A 7,858-nucleotide genomic window follows, 5' to 3' on the forward strand; every position below is an offset into this window, starting at 1 on the left:
CCGAACTAACTCATCTACAAACTTGCTCTCGGAACTTCAAGTCACCACTTGTAAACCGTGAGTATACTCGAACCCATTTTACTTTTAAACACTTTGGGTGCAACATGTATTCTATATTAAACGCACGCGACACTTGAAACTTATTTGAAACATGCTCTATCCTTTTAAACATGAAACATGAAACTTGTGATACTTGAGACTTTTATGCTATGTGAACGTTTAATCCCTGTGTGTAGTTCCGCCTTAACAATAGTAGCGCTATAGGAGTAATGCACCTCCCCGTTAGTCTTTGGGGTATTATTAGGAGGAGACATATCAACCTCCCGTTAAACTTTGGGTTAGGTACTTTAACGCATTGGGAAACTTGGGCTATCACTTGGACTACGTAAACTAGCACGTTGAAACTATTTTGTTATGTTCATGTTGGATATGAGTTTTTATTCTATTATGTTATGTAAACAAACTTGTATACTCGCTCTTTGCTTTTTGCATTGAAACTCTATTTTAATACATGTTGCAGGTTGATTATTGAAGTATGGATGATTCATGAAACAAGTTAGGGTGGATTAGATACACGCCTAGAATATTTTATCTCTTGTTTGTTATGTTACTTGTTGAAACAATGTTGTTATTTCCTTTTGAATCATGTATGACTTTTAGTTTTGAAATGAAATTTGAATTTAAATTAATTATTGTCACATAGTGTTATGACGTTTTGAGCAATCTACACACTTCGTCTCATCCCGATGTTTCCGCCATCGGTTGGGGTGTGACATAAAGAAAAGTGCCGTGGAGCACTCCCAGCTTAGAAAAGTGGCTCATTGTAAATAAATAAATGAACATGTTTTGAAAATAAAAATTTCCCTGAGAAATCACATTATTGTAAAATTCGGGAATTTATCCCTAAATTATGAAACGGGCAGTTTAAATTATTGAAAGATCCTGTTTTGAAAAGACTTCTGTTGTCGCCTAAATTGAAATACCACGGGGTTCCTGTCCCGCGGCTCCTGAAACGGGTCAAACCGGGTCGGGGGCCGTGACAGGAAAAGGTGGTATCAGAGCCACTGTTTTAAGCTTACTGATTAAGCTCATTGTTCTAATTAATTTAAGTTTATTGAAAATTTTATTTGTCATTCTGTGAATATATGCTTATTAACTGATTAATTGTTAAAATTACAGTATGGGTAAACAAAAGATTTCTGTTATCTATCGCAAATTAGATAGTACACCTAAAGAACAGGGAACCTCTTCCTCCAAATCTCCCACCAATTTAGAAGAGAGAATCTTTGTCCGTAAGGCAAATTATGAAAACCCACTTACACCGGAGAAAAGGAATTCAATCCTTAGAAAAGGTCAAGAGAAAAAGAAACACCGAACCAAGAGAGTGAGGTTTAACCCAGAAATTCAGGAAATTAATAATAATCCACCAGGGGAAAATAACTTAGATGAAAAATGGGCAAATCTGTATCTGCTCGCTACTGTAGCAGAAAATGCAAATCTTTAAGCTTTAAATCTAGAAATAAGTACTTCCCAGTAAATAAATAAATAGATCTGAATGTGTTCTGTTTGCTGTTATGTTGTACAAATTGGTGTGCAATAAAAATGTTTATTTGTTAAGCTTTGTTCCAAAGTTTTAACTTAACATTTTTGTGTATTTTGCATATATACCGTACAGCATAAATGAGATGTCGGAAGCATTCCAGAATCTCAACCTCTATCCTGTGCCAATTGAAGTCTCCCACAACTTCACTGGTTACATTGCTGACATAGAGGAACCGCTAGAATTCCAAGCTCCACCGCTGGAAAAAGAAAAACCTAAAAAGAAGAGAAGATATGTAGGGTGGCGAAATGTGCGCAGAATGAAACCTAGGAGAATCCCTAAAATAGAAAACCCTGTGAGTGTGAGCAAGGGAAAAGAAATAGAAACCGGAGAAAGTTCCAAGCCAACAGAAATAGGGATAGACCTAAAGCAAAAAGGGATAGAGATCGGAGAAAGCTCTAAACAGTCTGAGGAAATCACATTCCAGGACGAAATAGACCGCCTACTGGATAATTGTGATATTCTAGAGCCTATCAACGATAATCTCTTTTCTTATCCTGCTACAGCCCAATTCCCAATAAACCTAGGACCAGCTATTCCAGACCCACTAGTTCACACCCGACCATTAGGCCAAATGGAGGAATGGTGGACCAATGACTGGCAATTCCAAAATATAGTTAATAGTCCCTATAGTTTTCTCCCACAGTTTGATCCAGAACCTGTCCCTAATCCGCCAATGAGCTATGAAAATTTAGCTGAGCTACGTCAGTTTGGTGAAGAACTGATAGGCACCGGAAATAGGATCAGGGAAATGGGGGAGCAGATTTCTTGGAAGTACGACGAGAGGGAGCGTCGTTACTGAAACTGCCAGTGAACCAAAAGATAGGAGGGGTTTGGAGAAGTTTGTTTGTATTATAACTAAAATAGTAAAACTGATTCTGTAAAATGGGCAATAAAACACTGTAAGATAAAAAGTGTGTATTGAAGCAGGTATAATATATGAAACAAAACAGAAGTCGAGGCATCGACAATTTTGACTATGCTTGCATGTTATGCTGATCTATGTGTTTATCTGTGTATCTATCTGTGATTTTGGTATTAATAATTAGACACTAATAATTTCTATTAATACTAATTAGCAGATGGAAAACGCTAATAGTGAACCAGTTAATGAAGTAAATCAGTCCGAGCAAAATCAGGAAGATCAATATATAACTAGACAAGATATTGAACACTTTATTGCTCAAGGGATAGCCAATGCTATTCCAGAAATTGTGGCTGCTGTTCAGAAACCTGCCGAACCACAATTAATTCCTAGTAAACGTATTCCGGAAGATAATGGCAGTAACAGCATAAATGGAGGCGGCAATCATGACGATCATGATCCGCAACAGGCCCCAATCCCTAAAAGAATGAAAGCTGCAACGCCTGGTTGCACTTACAAAGAATTTCTTGCGTGTAAACCCGCAGAATTTGCAGGTAATGAAGGGGCAACTGCAACACTGCGTTGGTTAGAGAAAACCGAGGCAGTAATTGCAATAAGTAAATGTGCTGAAGAAGATCAAGTGATGTATGCATCAAACTTGTTCAAAGAAGGGGCGTTAGAATGGTGGAACACGGTGCTACAAGCAAAAGGAAGAAGGGTGGCCTATGCAATGAATTGGGAAGAATTTAAGAGTCTGGTCGAAAGAAAATTCTGTCCCGAATACGAGAAGGAACAAATGGCAAATAAGTTCCTGAGTCATCGTATGTTAGGTGTAGACTGTCGAGGATATACTTCGACATTCTTCGAATATGCGAGAGTAGTACCTTCCCTGGCTTCGCCAGAATCGGTACTTATTTCCCGTTATATTTGGGGATTAATCGGAGAAATCCGTAACATCGTTAAAGCTGCGAGACCACGCACGATTGACGATGCTGTGGAATTAGCTAATACCTTAACTGATGAACTAGTCCGCACCAGAGAAGAAGATCGCAAGAATGAATTGGCTCAGAAGATTACCCAAGGATTCCGCGTGGGTAATAATAGCAATAAATTCAAGAAAAGAGGAACCGGGCAATACTCGTCACCTCCTTTCTGCAGAAATTGCAAAAAGAAACACTATGGACAGTGCAATATATTTTGCAACTTCTGCAAGGCGAAAGGACATCGGGAAGAAGACTGCAGAAGGAAAACAAAAGTTTGTTATAACTGCAGAGAAACAGGACACTTCCAGTCTGAATGCCCTAAGTTAGCTAAACCAGCAGACAGTAGAGCTAAAACGACTGAAGGAACTACTAAGAAAAATGCTCACGCATTCCAGCTGACCTCTCAAGAAGCCGAACTCATTCCAGACGTGATAGCGGGTACGTTCTTAGTGCATAACGTCTATGCAAAAGTATTATTTGATTCTGGTGCAAACCAAAGTTTCATTAATACTGCATTCTGTCAAGCTCTTAACCTACCTCTAAATACCCTTAGGCAGATCTTTACTGTTGAAACGGCAGATGGAAATTCTGTCAATATAGACAAGATTTTGAAAGAAGTAAAAATAGAATTGTTAGGTCATAAGTTTTCTGCAAACCTGTTACCTATGAATTTAGCCGGATTCGATGTAGTGTTAGGAATTGATTGGTTAATAGCCAACCATGCCCGAATCCTGTGTGATAAGAATTCCGTAGAAATTTGTACTTCCACAGGAGAAGTAATTCTAATTATAGGAGATAGACCTCGAAAGCCACTGAAATTCATTTCAGTAATGAAATTAGCTAGTTATTCAAGGAAACAAGAAATGGTGTATATGATTTCTGTAATCATTAACACTAAAAGTAAGGAACTCCAGGACATCCCTATAGTTTCAGAATACTCAGATGTTTTTCCAGAAGAATTACCTGGTTTACCACCTGATAGGGAAGTAGAGTTTAGAATTCATTTAATTCCAGGTACTGCACCAATAGCTAAGACACCTTATCGATTAGCACCTACTGAAATGCTAGAATTGAAAAAGCAATTAGATAAATTACTAAGCAAAGGATTCATACAACCTAGTTCATCCCCTTGGGGTGCACCAGTGTTGTTTGTGAAAAAGAAAGATGGATCAATGAGAATGTGTATCGATTATAGAGAATTGAATAAGGTTACAATTAAGAATCGATGCCCCTTTACCTAGGATTGATGATCTTTTTGATCAGTTGCAAGGAGCTAGGTATTTCTCTAAAATAGATTTAAGATCTGGATATCACCAGTTGAAAGTGCAAGAGGAGGACATACCTAAAACTGCTTTCAGAACTAGGTATGGTCATTATGAGTTTACAGTCATGCCCTTTGGATTAACAAATGCTCCAGCTGCATTTATGGACATGATGAATAGAATCTGTAAACCATACTTGGATAAATTTGTAATCGTGTTCATTGACGATATACTCATTTATTCTAAAAGTCATGAGGAACATTGTGAGCACTTGCATGCACTCTTAACTTTGTTAAGAAAGGAAAAGCTTTATGCCAAATTCTCGAAGTGTGAATTCTGGCTACAAGAAGTGCAATTTTTAGGTCATATGGTGAATCACGAAGGAATTCACGTAGATCCTGCTAAAATAGAAGCAATCACGAATTGGAAAGCTCCACGAACGGCTATGAAAGTTAGAAGTTTTCTAGGATTAGCTGGATATTATAGACGATTTATTAAAGATTTCTCTAGGATAGCTGTACCTTTAAATAAGCTAACCTGTAAAGCCGTTAAGTTTGAATGGGGATCTAGACAAGAGGAAGCTTTTAGGATTCTAAAGCACAAATTGACAAATGCTCCAATTTTAGCTTTACCCGAAGGAATTGAGGATTTGAAGTATACTGTGATGCTTCAAAATTAGGATATGGATGTGTGTTGATGCAACGCAAAAAGGTAATTACGTATGCCTCTAGGCAATTGAAAAAGCACGAAGAAAATTATACGACTCATGATCTACAGTTAGGAGCCATAATTTTCGCCCTTAAGATTTGGAGACATTATCTGTATGGAAGTAAGTTTACTATCTATACGGACCATAAGAGTTTAAGGTATATATTTGGGCAAAAAGAGTTAAATATGAGGCAAAGAAGGTGGATGGAAATCTTAAGTGATTACGACTGTGATATTCAATATCACGAAGGAAAGGCAAACGTAGTCGCCGACGCCTTAAGTCGTAAGTATCATGAAAAGCAAAAGCGAGTCCGTGCTCTTAGGTTAAATCTACAATTAGATTTAATGGAACAAATAAAGGAAGTTCAGGGAACGGCAATCAAGGACGATGCCGAAGGAATGAAAGGTTACCTAAAGGAATTAGAACAAGGAAAAGATGGAATTTGGAGATTCCACAAGAAACGAATTTGGGTACCTAAGCAAGGAGAATTAAGAAATAAGATTTTAGAAGAATCTCATAAATCCAGGTATATTGTACATCCAGGAAATAATAAGATGTACCAAGATTTAAGAAATAATTTTTGGTGGATAGGAATGAAAAAGGATATAGCCGAATACGTATCTAAGTGTTTAACCTGTTCACAAGTTAAAGCCGAACATCAGAAACCTTCAGGACTACTACAACAATTAGAAATGCCTGTACGGAAATGGGAACTCATAACAATGGATTTTGTTACTAAGTTACCCAAAACCAGAAAAGGTAATGATGCTATTTGGGTAATTGTGGATTGATTAACCAAATCAGCTCATTTTCTACCAATGAAGGAAACCTTTAGCATGGAAAGGTTAGCCAAGTTGTATGTAGATGAAGTAGTATCCTTACATGGAGTCCCACTCTCCATTGTATCGGATAGAGATAGTCGTTTTACTTCCCGTTTCTGGACAAGTTTCCAAGAAGCAATGGGAACTCGACTTAATTTAAGTACCGCATATCATCCTCAAACGGACGGACAAAGTGAAAGGACGATACAAACTCTAGAAGACATGCTCCGAGCATGTGTAATTGACTTTGGTGGTAATTAGGATAGCCATTTACCATTAATTGAATTCTCCTATAACAATAGTTATCATTCGAGCATCAAAGCTGCTCCATTCGAAGCACTGTATGGACGCAAGTGCAGAACTCCCGTTTGTTGGGCAGAGATAGGAGTAAGTCAGTTATCAGGTCCAGAGATTGTGCAAGAAACTACTGACAAAATATCGCAAATCAAGGAAAGACTGAAGACTGCTAGAGATCGTCAGAAGAGCTATGCAGACAATCGCCGCAAGCCGTTAGAATTCCAAGTCGGAGACAAAGTACTATTGAAAGTTTCTCCTTGGAAAGGAGTAGTACAATTTGGTAAGAAAGGAAAACTGAGTCCCAGATGTGTTGGACCATTCCCAGTGATCCAACGAATAGGACCAGTAGCCTATCGTTTACAACTACCAGAAGAATTAGCTGGAGTACATGATATGTTTCATGTATCCAATCTCAAGAAATGTCTATCAGACGAATCCCTGGTAGTACCTCTTCAAGATATAGAGGTAAATGAAAAGCTGAAATTCGTAGAGAAACCCCTACAAATAGAAGATCGGAAGATTAAGTTTCTCAAACATAAACGACTGGTGTTGGTCAAAGTCAAATGGGAATCCAAGAGAGGACCAGAATATACTTGGGAACTGGAATCAGAGATGAAGCGAAAGTATCCTCATCTATTTCAGTAAATCTCGAGGACGAGATTTTTCTCAAGGTGGGGAGGATGTAACAACTGCCACTAAAATCAATAATTAGGACGATAATTAGTCAATAAGGAAACCCTAATTGAGACACCCAATTAATTCTGCACTAGCCCTAAAATTTTCAGAGCAATCAGAATCAGGATCAGGGCCCCTAAAACTCGAGGGGGGTAAACCCTAGTTGATAATTATCTTAATTAAAACGTTGCTTTGTTCTGATTTGTTGAAAAGTTGAGTCACCCAAGCTACAACCGAGTCTAGGCAGCCTATGAATTAGACTGCTTAGCTTACGGACCGTAAAGGTTCGGACTTACGGTCCGTAAGGGAGCCTCAAAACTTGCTATAAATAGCCGACATTGGCACTCACCTGTAGAAGTTAAAACGACGTAAATAGCTTCTGTGTACGTCGAGTTCAGGCCAATATATCACAATAAACACACACACGATCACGAGGTGTTGCCGCAATCAGGGTAATAACTCGATCGCTATTACGATTCAACGTCCGATCGATTATAACTATCCAACGATTGTCCGAGTGCTGCTCAAAGTGAGCTTGTACTTTGTTATTCATTGTGATCTCAACTTGAATGTTTGAGTGCTGTTCGAATTCGGACTATGCTCTGTCATTCGTTGTGAATCCATTGAATTGTTAAGTATCGCACTT

The 7,858-nt window shown here is 38.3% G+C and overlaps 1 long non-coding RNA gene across 1 annotated transcript; it reads left to right on the plus strand.

Moving 5' to 3' along the window:
• LOC118488399 lies at positions 1–689 on the plus strand. Its single transcript, XR_004884598.1, has 2 exons — positions 1–57; positions 521–689. It is a non-coding gene; the product is annotated as an uncharacterized LOC118488399 (long non-coding RNA).
• The last annotated feature ends 7,169 nt before the right edge of the window (positions 690–7,858 follow it).

Source organism: Helianthus annuus, chromosome 2 (genome assembly GCF_002127325.2).
Source record: "Helianthus annuus cultivar XRQ/B chromosome 2, HanXRQr2.0-SUNRISE, whole genome shotgun sequence".
Classification (NCBI taxonomy): Eukaryota; Viridiplantae; Streptophyta; class Magnoliopsida; order Asterales; family Asteraceae; genus Helianthus; species Helianthus annuus.